Raw genomic sequence first — 14,746 nt, forward strand, 5'->3', positions numbered from 1 at the left:
TTATGTTTATTATATTGTGTTTAAGTGACTATTTACTTGTCTGTCTCCCCAATTCAGTTGTGAGCTCCTTGAGAACACAAATTATGTCTCAGTTGTAGTTCAATCTCTAGTCTCTGGCATGTGCTGAAAAATATTTTTTATATATTAATTTAATCAATATTTGCCAAACACTTTCTAAGTGCCAGGTAGTTTATACATATTATCTTTGTTTCAAAAACTATTAATTTTTAAAGCCAGTTACTATAGAAAATTTAGAGAGCAGAGGAAATATAGAAAATATAGAATATAGAAAAAAATATAGTCTAGTGAAATAGACAAAACCTAAATATGATTAATTAAGAAAAAAAGAGAAAAGGCTTAGGTAATAGATACAGGAGAATTTTAAATCCATAAGATAATACTAAAAACATCTTTGCTCCAGTATATTTAAAAAGTAAGGGGAAATGAACAACTTTTCTAGAAAAGTACAATTTACCAAAATTTGCTGAAGAAAAACATAAGACCTAAAGATCAATTATAACTTAACAAGTTGAATCAGTTATCAAAATTCTTATTCCCCAACTCAGGCAAACTCAGTATAAACTTGACACACAAAACTTGGCAACAGCAGCACAAAAACTGTAAAACCAATTTTAATTATTAACAGTCATGCAAAAAATTCTTAATGAAACAACCGCAAATGGAATTTAGCAGTGTATTAAAAATAAATTAGGACCAAATAGAAGTTCTGACCATTATCTAAAGAATTCAAGGATGGTTCAACATAAAGAATACCTGTTTATATAATGCACAATATTGATAGATTAGAAGATAAAATCAAGATGATTATTTCAATAGATGCTAAGAAATCGTTGTAAACTTTAACCAATTCATACAAAAAAAATTTCTTAGCAGACAAGGAATAAAAAGAAACTTTATTAATTTATGAAGAGTATTACCAAAAATTTATAATAAGTATCCTACTTAATGGCTTAATGGTGAAATGTAAGCAGTGTATTTATTGAAATAAAGAACAAGACAAGGCCTTTCCAGTGGTGACGACCTCCCCACGAGAACATGCCTCTCACTAAGGATCTCCTTCATCCCTCTCCAAAAGAGGAGAAGAGGAAACACAAGAAGAAGTGCCTGGTGCAGGGCCCCAGTTCCTACTTCATGGATGTGACATGCCCAGAATGCTATAAAAACACCACTGTCTTTAGCCATGTACAAACAGTAGTTTTGTGTGTTGGCTGCTCCACGGTCCTCTGTCAGCCTACGGGAGGCAAAGCAAGACTCACAGAAGGATGCTCCTTCAGAAGGAAGCAGCACTAAAAGCACTCTGAGTCAAGATGAATGAGGAACCATCCCCATAAACACATTTTGAATACATCCTGGGTATTGTCTTGTTTTACTGCTAGGGAGTTTCTAACTCAAGTAGTCAGGGGCAACCAGAAGAGTGGACTACTAGGCATTTGGAGCAATTTGTGAAATAATGGCAGTTTCCAAGTCCAAAGTCCATGGTGCTGAATATAAGGACTCCTTACCTAGAAAGATGAAAGCTGTTGATGCCAACACTGCAAAGAGGGTGTAGAGGAGGGTCTGGTGAGAACCCACAAACTTCTGGAGGACACCTGAACCTTCACATAGATCTATGCATTGGCCAGAACAAGAGATGATAGTTATTTAATAACACACCCAGGGCAGATGCTGCACTTAAAACCTTGTGTGGTCATAAGAGCATCTAGCAGAAGCACTCAAAACCCAGCCCTCCAGGAAATGGTTTAGCTTCTTCTTACCAGAATAAAGAGCTGAATGATTAAAAAAGAAGAAGGAGAAGAAGAAGAAGAGGAAGACAAGAATGGTTGATTTCAACACTTCTACTTAACATTGATTCTAGAGGTGCTGGACACCACAGTAAAAAAAAAAAAAAAAGACAAAGAAAGAAGCAGTAAGAGGATTGGAAAGGAAAAGCAGAGTCTCTCTCTCTCTCTCTCTCTCTCTCTCTCTCTCTCTCTCTCTCTGTAGATAACATGATCATCTATGCAGAAAAGCTAAGAGAATCTACAGAAAAACTGTTAAAACAAATAAAAGGATTTCATAAGTTTCCTGGATACAAGATAAACATTCAAAACTTTAATATAATTGAGAAATATATATAACATATATTATGTATCAACATAATATATAAATATTTATATAATGTATATCTCAGAGAAATATATATAATTTCAATGGATAGATATAAAACCTCAATGGGTATAAATATATAGCAACATAGGAAAATTACTATAATGGTAAATGAAAAGCACATGAGAAAATGGTGTGTGTGTGTGTGTTTGTGAGTGCGTGCGTGTTTGTGTATGTCAGGAAGGAGCATGAGGGAACTTTCTGGAGTGGTCCTAATGTTCTATATATTGATAAAGGTTTGGGTTGCATAGGCAGATGGAGTTGTCAAAACTTAACAAGTGTACATTTAAGATTTGTACATTTCATTGCATGTAAATCTCAAATCAAAAGAAAAAATGTAAACTAATATTGGACTCTAATTAATGATATGGGTGCTGATATATTTTAGGAGGAGTTAAAGGATGTTAATGTTTGAAATATATCAAAAAAATATAAAATGGACTGGTGGGTGGATAGAGAAATGGCTAGATGCATAATTATGTGATAAAGCCAGGAGAGTAAAATGTTAATGGCCGAATCCAGATGGTGAATATGCAAGTACTCGCTGTAATATTCTTCCAAAATTGTTTATTCAACTGTCATAATAAAGTGTTGAAGGAAAATGTCTTGTACATTGCAGTGGCAATTGTGTAAAAATATTTGTGCCTGACACTTTTGCCTGAAACCTGCTGTTTATGATGCTTTCCCCTTTAAAATAATCCTCCTCTTGGAATACTATTCTGCCATAAGGAAAGACGAAATAGTGCCATTTGCGACAACATTGATGGATCTTGAGATTATTATGCTAAGCGAAGTAAGTCAAACAGAAAAAGTCAAGAACCATATGATTTCACTGATATGTGGGATATAAAACTGAAAACAACAAAGGAACAAGACAAACAAATAAAGAACAAAAAGTCATAGACACAGACAATAATTTAGTGGTTACCAGAGGGTAAGGGGATCAAATATATGGTGATGGAAAGAGAACTGACTCTGGGTGGTGAACACACAACGTGATATATAGATGATGTGTTACAGAATTGTACACTTGAAACCTATGTGACTTTACTAACCCTTGTCACCCCAATAAATTTTAATTAACAATAAATAAATTAATGAAATAACGCTTCTCTCCCTTTCTCTTTCATTTCATCCAGCCAATAACAACAAAGTATCAACACTGGGATTGGCAGCAAATCCCTTCTCCGTTTCCACTATCCCACCCCTGACGCCTCCCCCATCAAGCCCTGCTCAGCCCCTTTTCCCATCAGCATCACTTACTCCTTCTGACAGGCAACTGCCTAGATGTCAACTAAAGGCAGTGCCGAGCTGTATACAAGAACCCACTACACCATCTACCGTGGCGAACAAGAACCTGGTTTCTACCCGCATCCCCTACCCCCGCTCCTGGCCTGTCAGGCAGTGGGTCTTCCTGGATCCTGTAGGAGAAACACAGACGGGGATAAGGAAAAAGTGTCCTATGTCCAGCAGGTGGAATCCCAGATGATTTCCCCCCCCAAATTTTCCTTACTGGTGTCCAATTGCCTTTTGGGTAAGAACCCACAGCTCACCCAGGGGCCTCAGCGATGCCCTCAATAAAGCTTTTTACTCAAGTTTTTCCTTGAAGGAGGAGGAATCAGCATGCCGACTTGCACCAACATTTGTTGGCTTGGCTGTGTATTTATTGTTGGCTTGTTTATTTTCTCTTTTGTTTGCCATTCAGTTCCTTTAAATATCCAGAGAAGGAAACCAGTTTACATAAAGAAATTTGAATTTTTGAATGCCCTCTTCCCATCTGAAATGGCACTTCCCTGTTAAGTCTGTGTCCCTGAGTTGCTGTGGCAACCTCTGCAGCACTCTTTGCCCGGGGTGACAAAGGGGCCCTTTGTTAGCCGGGAGGCCAGGTCTGGGTGCAGGGACATCCTATTCAGCCCATGCAACAAAGGAGCACACGTCCCCCTCTCTGAGCAGGGCAGCCGCCAGCCCGATTATGCCTGCACTGTTGACAACCTTCCATGGGAAGACCAGGAAAAGAAATCCCCTATTATTGGCATCTTTGAACCACAGTTGTTTTTCCTTTTTCTCTCTGTGCTGCTTGCTGTACAAAAACCCCTGCAAAGGGCCCCACTCATGCTCTTGCAAAGAAAAACACCGATTGTGAGGCCTCCCTGGAAGAGGGCTGAGGCTCCCAATCTTAATTGAATCTCCTGCACTTGGTTATTAAAATGGCAACTCTAGCAGCAATGGGTGAGCAAATGGATTCTTCAAATTTTAGAAAGCAACCTGGCCCTGGCCCTGAAAGGGTCCCTGGCAGCCCCCTGGTTCTGGAGAGGCCTTGTACTCAAGAGCAAGGGGCTTGCATTCAGGGTAGGCCCCCCATGTACTAGGATTATATCTGGGGCTCAAGTATCATTCAGACCTAGACTCTCCCCACCCCTCAAAGTTGAAACCCAGGGGGCAATTCCTTGCCCAAGATGGCTGAACTGATCCCATAAGAACAAAGTTGGGGCCCAGCAAGCATCCTGGCTTCCAATCCTGGGCTCTTCAAGGTCACAGGCAGGTGAAGAACAGCCCCACATCCAGGCCCTCCTTCAGTTCATAGGGCTATGGGGTTCCACCCCCACCACCTGCAGGTCAGGCTCATTTGAGGTTCTTGTAGCCCTTTTTTCCTTTCCTCTATCACTACTCCCACCAAAATCATCTTTCACATCACTCTTTGTGATCCAGTGATGTATGTAGAAACTGAGACTGGGAGCTCCAGCAAAGCCAGAAACAGTGTCTGTTGTATTCACTATAACCTGGGGTCAGCACAGTGCCTGGCACACAGTATGTACCCAGAAATTATTTGTTGAACTAGTGAGTCACGAATGAATGAATCTATCAGTCCAGACTGATTTAATCCTATCAACTACTCCTTGAGGATGAAGCCATTTTCCTCATTTACTTTTATTTCCTTCTGTCCTCTGGCCAGGTCCAGGGATGGCACAGGCTACCAATATGACAGATGTGGTCCCTGCTGGAGAGGGGCTGTGTTCAGACATGTGTGGGACGTGGCGGGCACGGAGTGCTCAATGGGGGTTACTGAGGAGCTGGGGATGGGGCCTTCAGGAGGCAAGAAGAAAGGATGCAAGGAGCACGGAATGAATACCAAGATGAGGACCCTGCCAAACAAAGGAATGACCAGGAACTGGCTGAGAAAAGAAGAATGCTTCAGTCAGAAGAAACAGCAGAAGCAAGTGCAGAGTGGTGGGAAGTAGCCTGCTATGTGCAGGCTACTGCTGGTTATTGATGGAGAATACAGGCCATGGCAGAGAGGGCCTGAATGCAGTTGGAGAAGCAAAGCCAGAGGGAGGACCCCATGAGCCAGTCTCAGGAGCTTGAAGACAAGGGGACCATGCACAGTTGCATAGGTTGTGTACTGTGAAATGGGAGTGAGTAGAGTTGAAATCCAGTCTTCAATCGGCTCGCCCAGCCCTGTGGCCATGGTAGAATCCTTCCACTTAAAGAGGGCCAGGCAAGAGTCAGGATAAATGAGCAGGACTTAGAGAACCATTAGAGGCCACTTGGGCTGCCAGGGATGTCTGAACATGCACCCCCACAATCCACCCAGATTCTCCAGCCATCTGCACCCAGATTCTAAAGACATTTGCAAAGGAGCAGTGGAAACTCTCAGCCTTCAAGTTAATTCTAGATTAGGAGAGAAAGAAAGGATGGGGACAGATTACAGAAAGGGAAGAGGTTCTGGTTTTGGAGGTCTCCATGGGATGGGGCTGGAGGAACAGTGAGAAGCCTGAGGATGGTACAGACAATCCTGAAAATTGGGTATATTAATTTAAAATGGGTATGTGGCAGTACTAAGGGGGAGACAATCTCTAGGGTGTGTCCTCGGCAGTGAGGATGGGATAGTCTTTGGAGAAAGAGAAGTCTAGAACCAGAAGACTGGGCAATGGGCTGGATCCCAGGGTGGAAGAATAAGGCCTCATGCCAGCAGCTGGACTTGGGAGTGAGGAAACAGCTAAACCATGATCTCCTCTAGGAATGGTAAGGGTGGAATCTGCATGGTGTCCCAGGTGCCCAGCCCTGCTCCTTGCACATAGTAGATTAGCTATAAATATTTGTTTAATCAATTACTGAATTAATAACATCAGTGATCCAGATAGCCTGAATGTCATGTGTGAATATCTGAGGGGTTTGGAAGCAGGGGAGGCTATGCCAGGGTAGGCAAGTACATGGAGACTGTGCATCTTCTAGGATAACTTTCGCTGCTATAACAAATAGCCCCCAGATTTCAGTGGTTTAACCTCTCTGGAGAGTCCAATCTAGTTGTTTCTCCTTGGCTGACAGCTTTCCTCCATGTGGTGATTCAGGGATCCAGGCTTCCTCTATCTTGGGTGCCACTGTTTCCTACGGCCTTGGAGTCCTAGGCATCGAGCTGGCAGATACAGGCAGGGACAGTGGAGAAGCCTCAGCTGCTTCTAATCAGGAAGTAACACATCATCTGCTTACCTTCCCTTGATGAGAACTAGTCTATGGCTAACCCTAGATGCAAGGCAGGATGGGAAATGTAGTCCCAGACTGGAAAGACACCTCCTCCAAACAATGTTACCCCATGGAAGGGGCAGCTGGTTTTTGGTGCACCTACATAGGAGGTGACAGGTATGTGAGGAAGCTGGAGCTTCAGGGTACAGATTTGTGGGAGTGGCCAAGGACATGAGCAACCACCAAGTGAGCCTTGAATTCAGTGCTTGGCCTTTCTTAAGATTTTAACTGGAGATTAGATGTGTGTGGGGGATTGACTGTCTCCCTGACTGATAGCTACATTTGATCCTCACTTAGCTTGGGAAATGGAGCTCATCAGCTCATTATTTCTTTTTTTATATTATTAAATTTATTGGGTAACATTGGTTAATAACATTCAATTAACCAATAACATAGGTTAATATGGTTAACAAATTAAATAACATATAATTTTCAGGTGTATAACATTATAATTAGAAATCTGTGTATTCTATTGCGTGCTCACCAGCCGAAGCCTAGTTTCCTTCCATTACCATATATTTGACCCCCCTTTTTTTTTAACAGATGAGGAAACAAGTTCGGGGAGAGTACGTTATGCAAAGTCACTCAGGACGAAGGAAGAACTGGAAATCAGGGCATCCGTGCTGGCTCGATCCTCTGGTCCACTACATCTAACTTAATTCTCCAGAATGCTACCACAGTATATTTTTGTGTATTCCAGAAAAATAGCATATAGTACTGTGTTTCCCTGAAAATAAGACCTAGCTGGACCATCAGCTGTAATGTGTCTTTTGGAGCAAAAATTAATATAAGATCCGGTCTTATTTTAATATAATATAAGACCGGGTCATTAATATAATATAATATAATATAATATAATATAATATAATATAATATAATATAATATAATATAATATAATATAATATAATATAATGTAATATCGGGTTTTATATTAATTTTTGCTCCAAAAGACCCATTAGAGCTAATGGTCCGGTTAGGTCTTGTTTTCGGGAAACACGGTATGTCATATCACAACGTTTTCCCCTGGCAAGAAGGTTGCTGCCTGTTGCCATCAGGACTGGGCTTTTTTTCTCATTGACGGCTGGGAGGAGGGGACTTTATTCCCCAGCCCCTCATGGGTGGGGCTTGGCCAGGGTCGCCCTGCTGTGTCAGGAATGCTTTCATTATTGCTCAGCAACTGGGTTCCAAAGCAAAGATCTTTGTACAGGTTTTAAAACACTATCAACTCTGCCCTGTGTTAGTTACATTTCCCTTTGTCCTGAAGCTGGACCCAGACATCTTTTCCATCAAAAATTCACTGGGACCCTTATGAAATGACAGTGGATTAAATAGCAGCATTTATGATCAGATTTTCCCCCACACCCTCTTTTCTTTGTTTGTTTGCTTTGTTGGCCCAGCACCAAAAACCAAATGCCCAAAAGGCAACTGATCTCAACTGCTTTGAAACAGGCTGTGTTCGTCCAAAGTTGTTTCACTGTAGACCCTGTGTGACCTTGCATTTGGGCCTCATATTAAATCAATATACACACAAGGCTCGTGGTGCTGTAATTCCAGTGCTTTGCCTAATACCCGGCACACAGAAGGTTCGGTATATTGAGGAGAGAAACCCATACCTCTGACCCCTCTGAAGGACAGTAAATCGGAGTTGGCAGAGAAAACCATTATTTGTGGTTTTCCATTTTAAATTCAAGCATTCTCACATTGCCTTAAAATGTATAAACACACGGACACAGACAGACAATATGCCCAGTGCCCAGCTTGGTGCAGCTCAGAGTAAATAATCCAATTATGTGTTGAAGAAATGAACCAAGTAATTAAGGTCTCAAGATGGGCTTTCATGAATCGCATTATTTCTTGAAAACAGGACAGGAGGGTAACTTCCCTGCAGCAAAGGGAACTCATTGCAAATTGGAGGATTAGGGGCTGCAAAGTGACAGCTCTGGGGCCTGTGACACTCCCGCCACCCTCTGCTGCCCCACTTCTGCCCTGCCCCCTGAATCCTGTTGCTCCCTCACCCCAAATCTTCCCTTCTTCCACGCTCCTCCCCCACTGCTGCTCATAACCTCCACATCTCCTCCCCACCCCACCCTTGGACTCGCCACCCTCGTCCCCCTTCATTAGTCCTAGCCCCTCACCCTCCAGCTCCGGTGCCCAGCATGGCCTTGAGGTCCCCAGGATCACCCTCTGAGGGGAAGAGGACTCTCGTGACTCCTCCTGGTCTCCATCACTACCCCTTAAGGGAGGGGACGAAACAGGAGGGTCCGGGATGGGCCATCTGAGTGGAGGCGTGGTGAGGGAGGTCTTTCAGCCCCTGGGAGTTAGAACCACCTAAGGCCTAATGGCCCAGCTTGCCCACCTAGAAGCTACCTTGCCTAGTGGGGATTCAGAAAGGCGGATCCCCGCAGGAATAGCGGGGTACAGAGTCTAAGAGTCTTCCTCCCCCACCTAAGTATTTATTTAACCCCCAACTTTACGCCTATCCCCAAAATTAAAATTAATGTTAACCCTTTTTCTCATATATATTTTAAAAATTATTCTTCCACGTGGGTGTTTATCTTTTAACTTGATCTCTTCTTTTGCTCTGTAGAAATCTGTCCTCGTGGGTTTTTTTTTTTTTTAAATATATATATGCTGTACAAGTTTAGGGATCACTTTTCTTTTCCTTTTTGATCTAGCTCTGAAGTTTTTTTTTGTGTGTTTTTTTTTGGAGTAACACCCAAGGATAGTTTCTGGCCTAACTTTTTATCCAAATGCCTAGCTAATTTAGATACAATTTAATGAAAAATTCATCTTTTCCCCCCCAAATGTGAAATAGTAACTTTGTTATATGCCGAATAGCTATGGGTCCTTGAGTCTGCCTCTCCACTCCATGGGCCCTTCCATTCATCACCCATATCCCTTTTTCTCAGTTTTCTTTATTCTACAACATGTTTTGGTAAAAGAACAAGACAAGTCCCACTCATCACGATTCTCTTTGAGGAAATGCCATTCTATTCTTTTATGCCTATTGCCTCAGATTTATAATTATCTTCTTAAATTCTCATCAGTTTCAAGGGGGTGTTTTTTATTGGGATTACATTGAATATAAGACTAATCTAAGAAAAATGAACATCCTTCCTATACTAAGTCTTCCTATCTAGGACAGGAACTCCTATTATTTATTTATTACTATATTTATTAAAGTTCTATTTTATATTCTTCAGTGGAGATTCACCATTTTCTCTATATAAGACCATTTCCCTGTCTTGTTTCCAGGAATCCTCCTTGAGGCCCTTTTTTACTTGGCTTCCAGGACACCACACTTCCCTGCTTTTCCTCCTACCTCCCAAGTCACTTCTTCTTTGTCCCTTTTGCTGGTTTCTTCTCTTCTTCTAGACCTCTTAACACTGGGCCCGGGAGCTCATAATTCTCAAGGATTCTACTGCATAAGTAAGTAATTCAGTGATAAACATCTCCGTGCAAATGAGTCTTCCCATGGTTTGAGTATTTTTCTCCTTATGATCTCTCACCAGTGGGAACACCGAGCAAAAAAGCCATGGAGGGTACAATTCTTATCACGTCAGTACTGACTAGGGTTACCAGGATTCCTGCAGGGGAAGTTTTGTGCAGCAGAGAGTTTTGGCAGACTGGGCTAAGAAAGCACTTGTCTTAAAGTTAAACTTCCATGGTTGATCTATGAGGAGAGCACTCTCAATATGAAAAGCGAATGCAGGAGCTACATTTAGAAGGAAATTGTGGTAGATGGCAAAAATGGCCCCTCCTCCACATGTGGAAAAATGATCAGTGGAGTAGTCAGTCCTGGGTTCAAAACTCAGCTTTCTCTCCACTCACAGTGTGGTCTTGGGGAAAATAGCTTAACATCTATCTTCTGAACCTCCATTTTCTGGTCATTAAAATGAAGACAATAATACCTAGATGCTGGGGGCATTCATTCATTCATTCATTCATTCATTCATCAAATATATAGAGCGTCTGTCGTGCATTTTGTACTCTTTCAACACTGGGGACCCAGCACTGATAAAACAGACAAAAATCCATGACTTCGTGGAACTGCATTTTAGGAGAGGACAGTCAATAACAAAATAAAATTATAAGAGCTAGTAGTAAGTGCTAAAAAGAAAAATAAAGCAGGAAAATGGAATGGAGTAAGGGGGCTGCATTTGACCTGGAGCATTCAGGGAAGGTGACATTTTACTGGGGCAAGTCGTGGGTGAAAACAGAAAGAGCATTTAGATGCTGTCAGTTATTCAGGAGAGAGGTGACAGTGGCTTAGGGTGGAGTGGTAGCCATGAGAATGGTAAGGAGATCTTTAAAATATTCAGCCTGAGAAATTATAAGAACTGAGTTGTAATTAAGTTGCCATTGAGATTGAGGGTGGGGTGGGTTTGCGGATGGCGGGGGTGGGATCAGCAGTTGGGACAAATTCCACTGGAAATGTCTGTTCACTTCCAAGTGGAGAAAGCAGACAGGTAGCTGGATATATGGGTCTGGAGGTCAGGGAAGTGGTCCAGATTAGCAATACAAATTCAGGATTAAATAAGAGATTAAGTAAAGTGTTCAGGCCACTGTGAATCTTCGAAAAGAGACGTAGGTCTAAGCTGGGCACTTGTCCTGGTTCCCTCTCTGCTAATTTGTCCCAGATCCCAGTGTGCACAGTTTCAATCAATGCCTCTTCAAAATCATACATAGTTTACAGGTCAAAATCCTTCCAGGTCTCTCAGAGACAGGTTTGAACAAAACTGCAGAAATTGCTGCAAATACCCGTTCCTGAGTCAGCTGTGCCCTTGTGGATTCCAACTCAATGGATCTAGGTCTTTGTTTTGTAAAAGCTCCCCGACGGTTCTGCTGGATACCCCAAGTATCATCCATCGGTCAGAACCTTGAACGTGAAACTCATAGCGCCAACAAGAGTGTAAAAGAAGAACAAAATTAGAAACCATCTGAATATCCAAATAACAGAGGTGGGTGTCCTTGTCCTCATTTTACAGATGAGAACTCTGCAACTCAGAGATTAAACAACGTTCCAAGAATCACATAGACAGTGCTGACTGGCAGCTAGCATTGGACACGGGTTTTAGGGCCAAATGTGTGTCCTTGTTCCCCACACCCCACTGCTGCCAAGTTACTCATAATCCCACTGAGGAGGGAGAAAGCTACCCTGTTGGTTTAAGTGACAAATAGTGTCAGGAGTAAGTCCCCCTGCCCTCTTAGCCAAGTTTTCAGCCTGAAAGAGGTAAGGATTTAGTGTGCCTCCAGTCCTCGTATAATCAGAAACCCCAGGGGCATTCCTATGCCTCAGTCCCAAAGGTTAGGCTTCCTTAGGTCTGAGTGAGAAAAATGGCCCTCAATGCAAAGTGCTAGCTGCCCCACATACCCAGTCACCCCACAAAATCTTTCTCCCACTTCCCTGGATGCCCAGCGCCAAATCATGACCCTCCCCCACCTCAGCTCTGGTCCTTGGGGTCCTGGCACTGAGAACCAGGGGGCTCTTCTGTCATGAGAATGGAATGTGGAGGGGAGGGAGGGGGCTGTCCAGGGCTGAGCACGGCCACTGTTGCAGAACAATTGACCCCCGGGAACAGGACAACAGACACTAATTATGGGACGCGTGTGTTGTCACGCAGTTATGCGGCCTCTGTGACCATTAGCCGAAGACACCAAGCTCACTGGCTGGTCTTCATCATAACTTTCTCCAAACTGCTCTGCTCAGGAGTCTGAAGAAGTATAACTATTAACTCAGGGCATCATAAAAGACAGCCCAGAGGTTCTCGACTTTGGGTCACATTAAAATCACCCAGATACTTGATACACATGCACACCCTCAGGCCCCACTTCCAGAACTTGGTGGGTCTGAGTGGATGTGAAGGTGGTTTAGCCATTGAGATTCATAGACGTCCAAAGTCAGCCCTCCATGGAGCCTGGCAACCTGATTGTAGCTTTCTAAGTACCTCAGCCCTGCTAATGTTGCCTAAGCCTTGTGAGCTAATAAACACACACTCAAACACTGCTTGAACCCCAAGTTAGCTCACCAGGAAGACCAAGTCAGATGACTATCTGCTCACACAGAGCTTTGGATTTGGTAGGAAGCTACGAATCACAGAGAGGACAATAATACAAAGATGGAGTGAAAAGGGCTCTGAGGAGGATAGGGAACAGAGGAGAAAAAGGACCTCATGTGAGGGTTCCCCAATCCCTCCCTGACCCCTGAGTTAGTCAGGCAACTTCATGTAAGAATCAGAAATCTACGGTAATCCAGCTTGGGCAAAAAGGATAATTTTTTAAAATTAGTTTCAGGTATACAAAACAATGTAATAGACGTTTATCATTTATATCCCTCACACAGTGATAACCCCTCTCCCCCCATCTACAACCCCTCTGACATCACACACAGCCATTACATTCCCACTGTCTCTATTCCTAATGCTGTGCTCCACTTCTTATAACTATATAAAAAGGATAACTGACGGGTAGGTTTTCTTAACGTGGAAAGAGCTTCAGCTGGTCTCAGAAGTGACCAGAACCCAGTTAAATGCCTCCACAACTCTTTCTAGGCTTCATTCTTACACGCTGGCTTTCTGGGCCATCTGCCCAGAAATCAATGCCTTGCTTCATGTCTTCCAAGTGACCCATCTGAAAGGTGCTATGCCTCTTCCTTGAACAGCAATTTGAAAATTCCCAGGAAAGCTTTTGATTAGATCAACAAGATCCATGTCCCCAGCGTGGTCCTGGGAAGTAAGCTGCAGTGATTGACAGCCCACAGAGCCAAAAGATGGAAGTAGGATGGAAAGCTTCTTCTCCAACAAGAGGAATGTGGGACTAGGAAAAAATTGTTCCCTATAGCTCTTCATGTACCCGATTTCATTTAAACCTCACAACCACAGAGTGAAATAGGTAAACTTATTCCCCATTTTGATAGATGAAAAAAATAAGACTTGGAATGTTGAAGTGACTTTCTCAAGGTCACACAGCTAGTCTGTGGCAGAGATGCACTTTCTGACTAGGTCTCCCTGTACTCCAAGTCCATGCTCTCTGCTGTATTGTGCTGAATGGCAAGTTATATGCATGAGGGGAGAATTCCATGTTCACTGGACTGTTTGTCCAGGTGTGACAAAGAAGGATGGCAGGTGCTGGGAGAAAACTGCACAGGAGACTGGACAGGTGAGCTGGGATCATATTCCAGGGAGATGTGAATGCTAGACTAAAACTTAGTGTCTTATTTAGAAGGCAATGGGGAACCAATGAAGTTTTCTGAGCAAGGGCATAATATTGCATTTGGGGTGTTAACCCAGATCTTTAAAAGCTAGGAATTTGCTAATCAGTGCACAGAGAGGTTAGGTTCTCAGGGAACACACAGTGTTTACAGATTCATAGACTCTCAGCTTCTCCCTCTCAACAGCTGTCTGTCAGTCACCCTCATCTGGACATCCTCAGTCCCTGTCTGGCCAGGTTCGGGACTCAATATCTGTGAAGCCCTCAAGACAAGGATGTCCACTTCTATTCAACATAGTATTGGAAGTCCTAGCCATAGCAATCAGACAAGAAAAAGAAATAAAAGGCATCCAAATTGGAAAGGAAGAAGTAAAAATGTCATTATTTGCAGATGACATGATATTATAGAGAGAGAACCCTAAAGATTTCACCAAAAAAAAAACACACACAAAAAAACTATTAGAACTGATAAGTGAATTCAGGATACAAACTTAATATTTAGAAATCAGTTGCATTTTTATACACCAATAACAAACTATCAGAAAGAGAAATTAAGAAAACAATCTTATTTACAATTGTATCAAAAAAATACCCAGGAATAAATTTAACCAAGGAGGTAAAAAATCTGCACTTAGAAAATTATAAGACACTGAAGAAAGAAATTGAAGAAGATACAAATAAATGGAAGCATATACTGCGTTTATAGAAAGGAATCAACATCGTTAAAATGTCCATACTACCCAAAACAATATATAATTTAATGTAATCCCTATCAAAATACTAATGGCATTTTTCAAAGAACTAGAACAAATAATCCTAAAATTTATGTGAAACCACAAAAGACCCCGA

The 14,746-nt window shown here is 42.3% G+C and overlaps 1 pseudogene; it reads left to right on the plus strand.

Moving 5' to 3' along the window:
- Positions 1-480: 480 nt before the first annotated feature.
- LOC109456286 (small ribosomal subunit protein eS27 pseudogene) lies at positions 481-1,827 on the plus strand (annotated as a pseudogene).
- The last annotated feature ends 12,919 nt before the right edge of the window (positions 1,828-14,746 follow it).

The sequence above is a fragment of the Rhinolophus sinicus genome, chromosome 13 (assembly GCF_057876585.1).
Source record: "Rhinolophus sinicus isolate RSI-liver-muscle chromosome 13, RSI-T2T, whole genome shotgun sequence".
Taxonomy (NCBI): Eukaryota; Metazoa; Chordata; class Mammalia; order Chiroptera; family Rhinolophidae; genus Rhinolophus; species Rhinolophus sinicus.